The sequence below is a fragment of the Cryptomeria japonica genome, chromosome 5, assembly GCF_030272615.1.
Source record: "Cryptomeria japonica chromosome 5, Sugi_1.0, whole genome shotgun sequence".
Taxonomy (NCBI): domain Eukaryota; kingdom Viridiplantae; phylum Streptophyta; class Pinopsida; order Cupressales; family Cupressaceae; genus Cryptomeria; species Cryptomeria japonica.
The window spans coordinates 340626054-340639200 of record NC_081409.1 but is presented as its reverse complement, the minus strand read 5'-3'; positions in this window follow the sequence as shown (position 1 = coordinate 340639200).

Genomic DNA, 13147 nt, shown 5'->3' with positions numbered 1-13147 from the left:
CGTTGGAGCCATATTTCGAATTCAATTATGAATTGATTGTCGAAGCATGTGGCTTAATGTTTCTATTCAATGCTCAGTTTTTGTAATTAGCTTCACATCAGCCAAAACATTGGCATCATTTCGAAAAGTCTTGCAGAGGAACCAGTGCACAGAGCAAATTTCTTTAGGCAACAAGTAAGTTCTGCATATTACTTGACAGTTACAATTTGAATTGATATCCCTAGGTGCTTGAATACTCAGAGGTCTGTTTAAGTTTAATTGAAATAGCTATAATTCTGAGATGGCACCATGAAGAGATTTCACAAGGAAGGTTAATTACCAGGATAGAGCCATTTGTGATGATTTCTTAGAACAATTAATTATGTCTACCAATATCGCAGCTAAAATGAAAGAATTAGTACCCAAGACTCCCCGACTGAGAATTGGTGATGGTTTGTATGACAAAGGGAACTGGTTGAGGGATTCATAGATAGGGATATCAGGCCTGGGACTTTTCAAAGTGGGATTCAGCCAGAGGAATTCCCCTGCTCCAGTCAACACTATATGGGAGTTAGATGTTGGCAAGCTCATAGTCCCTGGGGTTTTCATGGATGTAGACTTGTTGACCCAGATTGCAAATAACTATGACCCTGTTGCTAAATGTGTGAGAAATGTAAATGGGGGGTCATTAATTAAAATAAATGATGATGAGTTTAGGAAAGTGTTCAGACTCAGTGAGGTGTTGAATTATTTAGAGCCCATCAATTTTGATACACTTGCACAGGTCTATAATGTGCAGAGAGATCACCTCATAATTGGCCCTTTGAAAGAGTTTTTTGTCAAAATAGGAGAACTGACTATTGTAGTCCCTAGCACCATGGAGCCCTTCTATTTAAATCTTTTTACTTTAAGAGCTAAAGGGATGTATTTTTCCCTATGTCAGATTTTGGGGGAAGATGCTGAAACAACCATGCCAACCCATTACTTGCTCATGTTAGCACAGATTTTGAACCCATCTCTGGCAGTAACTTTTGACTTTGCACCCTATCTTACTGATTCCATTCATGAAGGGTTGATGGGGATAAAAAATGCTAAGGTAGACAATACCTTTCACATGGTATTCTCTTCTTATGCATATGTTTTTATTTAAAGGTGTTGATTATTTTTTAGTGAAATGGACCTAATTAAGGAAAAGGATGGTGAGGAGATGCCTGTTCAATTGTGGAGTACAATTTTGTCTTGGGACAGAGAGGATGAAAATTACTTGAAGTTTGATAGATGTTTTTCATCCAGGATTAGGATCCTCTTGTTCTCAAAAAACCCTAGGATCCCCAAAGCTCTCTTAGAGTTCCTTAGGCCTAAGGAATCCGCTGAAGATATCAAGATTGTTCACAACTGGGGTGATATGTATTTATACCCTATCTCTACTATGTTCAGAGTTTATGGTTTCAAAGGTACTCCATATTTTCTCCACTATTAGGTCCCATTAAAGATAGGAATTACAGAGGTCTTGAGGCAAATTGAAGGTTTCCAAGAGACAGAACTAACGAATAGAGGGAAAGGAACAATTTTCCCAACTGTCACCATTGCACATCAAATTGTAATCACCAAGGGTGGTTGGAAACATTTTGATGATTTCTTTCAACCCTAGAGGTTGTCCACTGCAGTGTCTAGGTTTGCTGACCCTGGAGACTTCTTTAATGGTATGTTCAAAAGGAGAGTTGAATGTAAAGGCAGACCACACTAGTTCCATTTTCCTGAGGATCTGATCAAAAATGAATTCAACCTTGATGAACATGAATTAAGAAAGGAAAAGTGGATAGCATATAAAAGGGCTCTTGATTTTATCCACCAATTTGCTATTGGTTATGACCCTTTGTCTAGTTTTACTCCCTTTGAGGAAAAAACTAAATTCTTGATTCTTTATTTTGAAGACTTAATGCAAACCTTAAAGGAGAAGAGGGAAGCTATAATGAGAAATGATCGTGAAAATGCTAAGTTGGCTTTAGCCAAGCCTGCCTATGCCAAGGCCATTCCTCCAGGTGAATATGTGATGCACAAAAGGCCAAAGTACAACGTGCTAGTGCCAGTCAGAGGTGAGTCTTCCACTTCAAAAAGGAAAACACCAATAGAAGATGTGGTTGAAATCCAAGATTCCCCTAAAAGGAAAAGGGTGGGAAAAGAGATACAAACTGGTGAGCCTTTATACTCTCCATCCCAATCCCCAATCCATGTGGGAGATGAACATGCAGTGGCTGAGCAATTGTTGCAGTTAGGAAGTCTCGGGGAGATTGCCTATACTTATGAAGAAACACAAGAAGGAATATCTGAAGAGCCACCAAGTGCTGAAATCAACTTGACTGCAGATGAGTTTAAAGAAAAAGAGTTAGACCCTACCATCAAATAGGCCAATGAAGAGTTTCTGGCTGATAACAATTTTGTTGCAATGGGATCTTTTATGCAATTTTTTTGGAGACAACATATTGAACAATTGAAAGCAAGATGTGAGAAGAGGAAGAACGAATATCCACACAAAGATGCAACTACAGTGGAGGAGGAAGTGAAACAAGAAATGATGGCAAAGTTCAAAACCATTACTCCTTAGAAGGGGAGAGAAATGGTAGCTAAAGTTGGTGTGATAATTGTTCCTGAGTGGGACATAGCAGATGCCTTAGTGCTTGAACCAGTAAGGAAAGAAACCAAGCCCATGGAAGGAGTGACATTCAACAAGGACAATGCTACTTTGGTCATGTGGTCCCTAAGGAAGGATGAGAGCAGAAGAAGGAAGGACACTTTAGAGTCCAGCTACCTTGGAGGTATAATTGTTAAAAGGATACAGGACACAGGAGTGGTAGAAGTTTCTAGCACAATTTTAGAATTAGCAAAATTCAGTGTGGCAGAAGCTGAGAAGGAACCCAAGGAGAAGGTTTATCTCCAGGTAAAATTAGAGATGATTCTAAAGGCTTACAATGAGGCAAAAGGGGAGATAGCTCACAGGGATAGCATCATTGCCATGTTGTAAAATCAGCTAGTAGGGCAATACCAGAAAGGTGAATCTTCTACATTAATGATTGCCTCCTCTCTAGTGCAACCTCTGTCCACTAGCCCAATTATTGAATTTCCCCCTTCTCCTATGACTTTTGGTTTTCAAGCAACTAAAACCATACATGATGAAATGGAAAAGTGAAAATAGGCTTGGGCCCTATTTGCAAATAAGTATGAAGAGAAAGTTAGAGGCACAATCTTGAAATTTGTCAACACAGTAAGATCTTCTATTGTGTACATTTATAAGAAAAGAATTTTGAATATGTTGACTGAGCTGAAAGAGGATAAGGCCACTCCAGAGCCAATTTTGAATAAGTCGATTCCTAGGGAGGTAGATTTGGAACTTATGTGTTCATCTTATGAAGAAGCAGAGGTTGATGCAAATATCAAATCCACTTGTGAGTTAGTAAAAGGCATGACTAAGTTAGCAGAAGGAAGAGTTGATGTAGAGAGAAAGGCCAACTTATACCGAAAGGAATATGCTTACCATAAGTTTGTACTATTTCCTGGGGGTTTTGTTGGTCCAAGTCAGCTGAAAGATAAATAGGTATGGCTTGATGAGCTAGGACATAACTTGTCCCAATGAATAAATGAAGTCATCAATTCAGATGACACATCTTTATTTATTCAAACCATTGAAGAAATTGAGAAAATAAAATCACATTATGGGTTTTTGGAGACAGAGGTTAAGCAACTAAGAAACACATGGAAAAGATTGAGTAAGTTGAAGAAGAAAATTGTTAGCTTCTCCTGGCTAGGTGGTGATGCGTTCCAAGAATGGAAAAACAAGTATGCAATGCAAGAAGAGGAGGTTCAAGAATAGTTAGAAGATGTTGCAGCGGAATAACAAACTTCTAAACCATTAGGAATGAAATGATTGTAATTTCTTTTTAGTTGGAATCATTGTTATAACAAACATTTCCTAGGGAAGTCCGAAGCTTGTTTGCATCCATATGATTATAAATGGATACTAGGAATTTAGGAAAAGATCATCACAAGAATTTGTAAAGAAACTCTGCTGAAATATATCTAGGGTGTTGGCATATGTGAAGAAGTGTGATGACATGATGATATTGTATGTTGTCATTGATGTCAATATGTTGAAGTATGAATTGGTATATTGAAGTAAGCAACCTGACAAGTGAACTGGTATGATGATACAAGTAAACTAGTATGATGATACAAGTAAACCGGTATGATGGTACAAGTGAAGCGGTATGATGAAGTGTGAAGCGGTATGATAGAATGAACCAGTATATGCCAAAAGTGAACCGCTATATGGAAAGTTTATATTGGGGTTTCTGGTTGATGCATTCCAAGTCTGTGTGATTCGACCAATGACATCCTATGATGTGTTAGCATTGAAATGAAGATTAAATTATGTTGCCACATCAGCCTTGTGCACATGAAGGATTTTCTTGAGGATCTTGCATGAAGAAGATTGATCCTATCTACCTCAGGAATGTGTGATGTCTCAATAAATGGTGGAGAGCGCATGATGGGTTATCAGCTTCTAGAAGCAGCAAAGAACAAATGATGGAGAACATCTTGAGATCTGTTCAAGACTGTTTTATTCAATGCAAAGTGTTTGAATAGTTAGGATTGGACCGACTGTATTGATAACCTAAATGTTTAGGGTTTAGGTTTTATGCTACTGACCTATCTATTTCCTATTAGGTCAATGATTATTTGCATTGTGAAGCTATTGGAAAATGTTGTGTGTGTATCCAAGTGAAGAGATACTTGATTCTTGCCAGACCAGAGAAGTGTGTTGATACTTGCAGAGTGTGATTGCAGAAGTAAAGGAACTAAAATGGATTTGTCTTGGTATTGAGTGCTATTATCAGATCAGTGTATTACCTGTTGACTTCTAACCATTTCAGCAGTTGGAAAATCCCTTAACAGGGTAGCTTTAAAAGGCTTTCTGTAAATCCTTTAACAGGGTGACTCAAATTCATTGAGTTCTTCAAATCCTCTTGTGAGGTAACCTTTAACAGGGTTCTAACCTTTAACCAGGTATTTAGCCATCCCTTAACCGGGTGATCCCTAGCAGGATCAGTTCCTAGCAGAACCTATTATAAAGTCCTTAACAGGACTAGGCTCCTAATAGAGCAGACTTCAGAAGAGTTCAAAGAACAACTTGTGGGTATTCATCCTCACCATGGTTTTTCCCAGTTGGGTTTCCACATGAAAAATCAGTGTGTCATGTGTGATTTTTTTTTATGTGATGATTAGTGTTCTCTATTAAGTGGTAATGCATACTGATCCAGTGATCTTTATATTTCTGATGTAATACTTGTTTATGCATATGGGTGAAGTGGAAAGGAGAGATTAGGTTGTGAGAAGATCTAAGTGTTATCGGTTTATGTATTTCACAGTCTCAGTGTGTTTTACCGGTAGTGCCCTATTTTAGATCGGTGATCCTATTTACCAGTTAGTGCAGTCAAAGAGGTTTTAGGAAGTTTTTGTCTATACTGATTCACCCCCCCTCTCAGTATCTATTGAGTACTTACTATTCATCATTATTCATCAATTGTAATCAGAGAATCCTCCAAGTCCTCTGTTTTGTAAGCTTAACCGCTTGAGGAAAAGATCCTATTCTAATGATGAAGAGGGAAGGTCCTAAGTTTAATAGAGATAACTTTAAGATATGGAAGGATAGAATGAAGATATACATTAAAAGCATGGGTGCTCAACACTAGAGCTATATTGAGAACACTTATGTTGTCCCTACTGGTACTCTCACCAATGATCAAAGAAGAGAAATTCAGGATAATGGGCAAGTAATGGAAGCTCTTATCAGCAACCTATCTGATGTTGAGTTTATAGATGTTTAGGAAAAAGACAATCCCAAAGATGTATGGGTTACTCTGGAGTCTATCTATGGTGGTGATGAGCATGTGAAGCAAGCTAAGGAATAAAGTCTCAGAGGAAAGTTTGAAGACATGTAGACGGTTGAAGGAGAGACCATTCAACAATATGGGATAAGGATTAAAATTGTTGTTGAAGACATCAAGAGTGCAGGAGGTACAATGGATGATTCCACCATTGTTAGAAACTTTTGAGAACCTTATTACCGGTCTATGCAATAAGGGTTGTTGCTATTCAGGAGTTGAGATCTATTGACAAGACAAAGGTGTCCCTTGATTCTATCATTGCTAAGTTGACCGCTTATGAGCTAAAGAGTTATGATGGTAGTGTTTAGAAGGCTAATTCAGCTTTTAAAGCATCTGTTGCACTATCCAAAAAGGGTAAAGAAGCTAGTACCAGTTGTGAACCTAGACAAAGCAGAGATATGGATGATGAGGAGATCTTGATGGAATTTGAATCTCTTCTGGCCAGGAGACTTCCTAAGGGAATTGGCAAATACAGAGGTAAGCTCCCTTTGAAATGATTTTCTTGCAATAGGATTGGACACATTGCTGTCAACTATCCTAATGGTGATAATAAGGACAAACTGAAGAGGTTCAAAAAGTTCAAAGGAGGAAATAGGAGAAACTGTCTTGTTGCAGTTGATGAAGGTGTCACTGATGATGAATCAGAAGATGAAGAAAGTGAATACATAGTATTTGTAGTTTTCAGGGAAGATGTGTCAGACAAGAAGGCTCTTGTCTCGTACTTTGATAATTCCAATGAGTGGATTATTGATAGTGGTTGTTCTCACCACATGACTGGTGACCGAAGAAATTTTCTATCTCTAGAAGAGTATGATGGAGGTGTAGTCCAATTTGGTAATGATGCACCTTGTATGGTAAAAGGAAAAGGGTTCATTTCTCTAAATGGAAAAAGCAGTGTTGATAATGTGCATTGGGTAGAAGGTCTCAGGCATAACCTCTGAAGTGTTGCTCAGCTGAATGATAATGGACTCACTCTAGAATTCAAAGATGGAGTGTGCAAAATAAAAGGAAAGAGTGTTGAATTGATGGCCACCGGTATGCAAACCAAAGGTAACCTATTTCAGTTGAATGCAAATATCAGTCAATGTCTAATGGCTAAGTTTGATGATAGTTCGATATGGCATAGGAGACTTTGCCATGAAAATTTTGATAATATAGTTTTTTAGGTCCCAGGGACAACTGAGAGGGGGGGGTGAATCGGTTGTCAAATAAATTTAAACCAAAACAACTTAACTAACTTTAATGCTTAATACCAATGAACCAGACTTGTATTCCGGTAGACAGTTTTATTAGTTAATTATAGCACTAGTAAATATTAATGCATGAAACAAAAAAACAATAACATCCACAACACATAACATCAATATTTATACATGGAAACCCTATAAGGGGAAAAACCATGGTGGGAAACCTTACCCACAATCAGATGATACTACTGTAGATAGTATGTATATACAAATGGGTTCTGCACATGCAGAAAGGCCAAGTGCCTAGAGCTCACTGCTCAAACACAATGGGAGTCACACTAACTACAATTGGATGGTTAAATCCAATAAGGATGTACTACTCAAAATAGCATCTTACTATGTTGGATTCAGTACCAGTGTATTTCTAATTGTCTTCACAAAAACCCTTCTTCAACCTTCAAATGATGTCAGCATGTATAGCTCTTCTTATTCTTGCATATACCTTCACACAATTTCTCTTTTGCATTCCACACCGATCTTACAAACAAGATCATACATTTGTATCATAACCTAAGACTAATTTTAGTAGGTCAGCTCTAAAGGATATTACAATAAAATCATTTTACAAATAAAACAATATCCGATGAAATAACCGATTCATCATGTCAACTCAATGTAATTGCAACATTAATAAAACATCTCCATAGCATGTCGTATTGATCTGGAATAGATAAGCCTGCTGGTGAATAATCTAGACCTATTTGCCGTTAACAACAAATATGCAAATACAAATATGTGAATAAACAAATCTCCAAGACAAAGTGTCCAATGACGTCTTTGACATAACCGGGTGTTTTCCATGCCATTCCAGGTGCTGGTGAACATTATATCCTGCCGGTGTACCAGATATCAGTGACTGTGCATAAGTCACTTGCATGCTGATGAACATTGCCAATTCTTCAAAATGCTAGAGTTGATAAGTGATCGTAGGTGTTGACATCAATGAAAAAACCATACCAAAATACCAACAATCTCCCCCTTTGGCATTGATGGCAACACAAGATGGAAAAACTATCAAAGTGCCAAGACAGAAATGCCAAGTACCAAAAACCAATAATCTCCCAAAAAAGAGATCATAACTAGAAATCAAAATTCAGATATAAACAATCTCTCCCCCTGGGAGTGTCATATGTTTTTCTTGTGTTTTTCCATACCAATCTCTCCCCCTTTGACATCAAATGTCAAAGCCAATGCAAAACCAGATGTGAATACAAAATACCAACCAATTCAGTATACCAACTACTCCCTCTGAGAAGTAGCTTCCTCATCAAAGTCCGACTAAAAGATATCTTTGTTGATTCTGTTGGTTGATGACAAACATCAGCTGTCTAGGTTTCTATTGGTGGGGGTATAACCCCAGGCTGGTCTCTGAGATATTCAAAGGTCTCCTTAGGCAGAGGTTTAGTGAAAATATTTGCAATCTTCTCTTTAGTATTCACATAAACTAGTTTTATTTCTTTTTCTTCAACATTCTTCCTTAGAAAATTCAGTTTGATAGAAACATGTTTGCTTTTAGAATGTAATACCGGGTTCTTAAATATATCAATTGTTGTAGTGTTGTCACAATAGATAGTTATGAGATCCTTGCATTTTACCTTTATGTCCTTCAACATTTGCTTAAGCCATAATACTCGTGTACAGTTAGTTGTTGTTGCAACATATTCTGATTCAGCTGTTGATAAAGATGTGCAACTTCATTTCTTACTCAACCAAGAAATTAATCTATTGTCAAGAAAAAATGCTCCTTCAATGGTTCTTTTTCTATCATCCACATCTCTTGCCCAATTTGCATCTATATATGCACATAATTCAAAGTTTTCATCTCTAGGATACCATAATCCAAGATTTGTAGTGCCTTGTAAGTACCAGAAAATTCTTTTGACTGTTGATTCATGATTTTCTCTAGGATTACTCTGAAATCTTGAAACAATACATACTGAATTCATAATATCACATCTTGTTTGTGTCAAATACAGTAAACCTCCTATAATAGAATTGTACCTAGTCAGATTAACAAGTGTAGATTCATCTCTTAGTGATAATTTGTCATTTGTAGTCATAGGTGTGCTTACCAGTTTAGAGTTCTCCATCCCAAATTTCTTTAGTAACTCCTTCAAGTACTTTGATTGACTCAAGAATATACCTTTATCAGTCTATGAAATCTGTAATCCTAAAAATAATTTTATCTCTCCAATCATAGACATTTCAAATTCTTGTTGCATTTCAATAGAAAAGTCTTTACATAATCCATCTTCTCATCCAAAGATTATATCATCAACAAAAACTTCTATAACCAAGATGTCATCATTAGTCACTTTGTAGTATAAGTTGTTGTCAGCATTACCGTTAGAAAAACCAATCTTTAAAAGATACTTATCCAATCTTGCATACCAAACTCTTTGCGAGGCCTCACCTCGACTCAGTCTGACATTCAGTGGATTTTATATTTAGACTATTATGGATACTTTATTTTGATGCATTTTGAGACTTAGAACTTATATGATTTTAGGATTTGGATAACATTGCTATGTTTTGATGATTTACTTATATGCTTTATGAGATAGAACACTACATGATTGTTAGATAGGATGATATTGCAATGATAGATGTCATTATTTAATTTGCAGGACTTTGCTATGATAATAGAACTATGATGTATGGTTAAGTTTATGTGAATTGGGATGAAATTGTTTATGAGAATTTTGCTTGATAAAAGATGTATTTAATCTGTACAGATGAAAATTGTATGCAAGTGATGATGTGTATTGTTAATCCTTTGAATTATATTATATATGGATATTTGAAAGTACTAATGTGTAAATTGAGATGCGCAAGAAATTTACCATGTGACCATGGAAATTATGGAGAACCAAACCTAGACTCATGTATGTTCGTAAGCCAGGGGTTGTCTATTTGGAGAGACAACACCCCGTTTGTGTTGTATTTTATTCGTAACAGTATATGCTGCATGAGTGTTAAGTGTTATTTAATTTAATGTGTAAAAACCACAAGAGACAATTCCATATTTTAATTTGTAAAAGTGTTTTATTTGTGTCACTTGACACATGTGTGGATTTAAATTTAAATGTTTTATTTGTGTCTCTTAGTGGGAAAGTGTTTAATTATAGTTTTTTCTAAAATAATATAATGTGTTGTCATAAATACTTTGGAAATATAATCTTTGGAGTGGTCAACATATGTTTGACCCGAAAATAAACTTCAGAGGGGTTTAAAATGGGTTAAATGAACACCTAGGGGTAGTTTAATAGGGTTTCGTAAAGCCCATAAGGTATACGTAGGGGTTAGGGGTAATTTTAGGCAAGTTTCTACTTTTTAATGATCTTTTTAACGCTTTAAAAATTGGCATTTTTGAGTTGTGCGAAAATTGAAAATTAGAAGTTTTAATCTAGTTGAGATTTTTCCTTTTGGAAGGAGAGTCTTTTTGCATTCTGCTTTTCTTTCCTTTTTGGGTTTTTAGAAACTTGTGAGTACTTAGAGAAAGAGCTTCTTAAGCAATAATTTGGAAATTTGAGGGTAATCACCCACTCTCCATTTTTGGAGACAAGAGAAACTTTGAAAAGAAAATAATAGTTTGGAATAGAAAAAAAAAAATTGACTAAGGGTAGAAGAAAGAAGATTCGTGGATTGAGCAGCTCTTCCTCAAATATCAAAACTACCATTGGGCAGATTAAGGTTGGTTTGAATATTCTTTAAAATGATTATTTTCTTGCATGTGTTTGAGCATATGATTGGTGAAAGAAATCTGTGTTTTTGTATGTCTTGTTTTAGAATTTCAGTTGGAAATCTTGCATTATGCTTTGTTGTGTTTTGGGAGTTTTCTCAAGACCTCTTACTCTTGGGAGAGAAGAGGATCTTGTGGGTGGTAGCAGTGACAACCCTCGAGTGAGAGACTCTCGTTTGAGAGCGATCACAAGGGATCTTTGTGTGACCCTTGCTGCATGACATGTTTGTGCAATGGGGGTCATAAGGAGGGATATAAGGCGAGAATGCCTTTGGGGGGCATAAGGAATAAGGGGTTGAGATTCTTGATATGTTTATTGTGCCATGAGGTGGCTACTTGTTTTTCCATACTTGCAGTTCTCCTCAGGGTATTGGTCCACTACCACCCTTTGAAAAGATCATCACCAAAGTGTGGTGCTGTGAAGCCAAGTTGGGAGTGTGTCTGAAAATCTGTATGTTTTTTGCCTTCTATGTGTTTGCCTGTTTGTTACCCGACTAGGAATTGGTTCTCCGAGCTCGGGGGTGTCTACCAGTTAGCCTAGGCTGGGAGGTGAGCACTCTGTGGTCATTTTGTGATTTATTATGCAGGAAAGTCAGGAGAAGAGAATAGGAAACAGTGGAAAGATGCCGAAGATTATTGTTGAAGATACTTAAATCCATTTGTAGTTATTTGTTTAAATTTCATAGTAAAAATATGCCCTCATTCGTGGAATGAGAGGCAAGTTGTAATTTTGAAAAAAAACATGAGATTTAGTATTATAGTTAAATAAGGAAACATCTTGTAATTTTGCAGAATATTGAAAAGTTAGATATGCTTCTATTTTCTACTTTGAAATGAAAAGGGTTGCTTTGATTTGCATGCAAAAGTTTTTTTTGAAATATGAAAGAAAATCAGCTTTTTATTTAATTTTACCTTCATTCTACTTATAGAAAAATATGGTTAGTATTTATTGTTAATATTTTAATGAATGTATGCATGTTGTTTTAAAGGTGAATATTGAGTTTATTTCTCTATTATAAGATCTAAGTTTCTTTTTGGATCCTACCAAATAACAGTAGCAAGAATGAAATTTCACAATTAAGTTTAAGAATATAATCAAAGCATTCATCACTTCTAATTCCCTAACTTGAGATTATTAAACTTCAGAATGATAAGATGCTATTGAAAAAAAATTTATTGATACCTATGGTTATTCTATTGTATGAAATAAATCTATATGTATTTACTTGCTGTGATTTTATTTTACATTATTTTACCTTAGATTTTAGCAGAATATCAATTTATGCCCTTTGACATTTCACAGTTTAAAATAAAATCAAAATGTTAATATATATGCATTATTTATCTTTGTATTAGATAAATAAAATAAATAAATAAAAAGAACAATATTTAAACTTCTTTCAATGTTTTTTTTTAACATTCATAATAACCCACATATATAAAAAAATATATATATAACTATATATATATATATATTATTATTTTTAAAAAAAAATTAATTTTAAACACAAAAAAAAAACTTGATAGTGGTGGGTTTCGGTCGGGCCGAGCACACTGTGCAAAGCACAGTGGCCGGTGGCCGAGCGCACTGTGCATGGCACAGTGGCCGGCGGGCCGAGCGCACTGTGTATTACACAGTGGTCGGTGAGCCGAGCTCACTGTGCAATGCACAGTGGCCGACGGTCGTGCTCACTGTGCAGTGCACAGTGGCCGGCGGCTGAGCCCACTGTGTCTTGCATAGTGGAGTCTTCGGCGGTGCCGACCTTCACCCGTTTCGCCCTCTCTAGCATTCGCCAAATCCACCATGGCTGCCCTGTGTGGGTTTGGTGTTAAGCACCAAAAAAAAAATATATAAAGTTAAAAAAAAGAGAAACCCTAGCTCGGTTAGAGCTAGGGTAGAGAGAGAGGGTAAATGAGTTTAAGTTAATTTTTTTTTAAAAAGTAATTTTTATAGTGTATTATAATTTAGGTCTTCATTATGTTTATTATTTAGTAGTGGGATATTTAATTAAAATTACTAGGGTTTCAATTTAGATAGGCGGGAAAATTTTTAATTCCATTTAATTATTTTTTTATTTAGAACTATCTAATTGTGGAGCCTTGGATTAAATGAAAAGGGAAAATTAATTCCTTGAGAATTAAATTTGAATTTTTGAAAGTTAATTATCCTTTTTCGGACAATGTCTAGAGAAATTATTTGACACGATAATTCATTAAATTAAATAATGATTTAAATG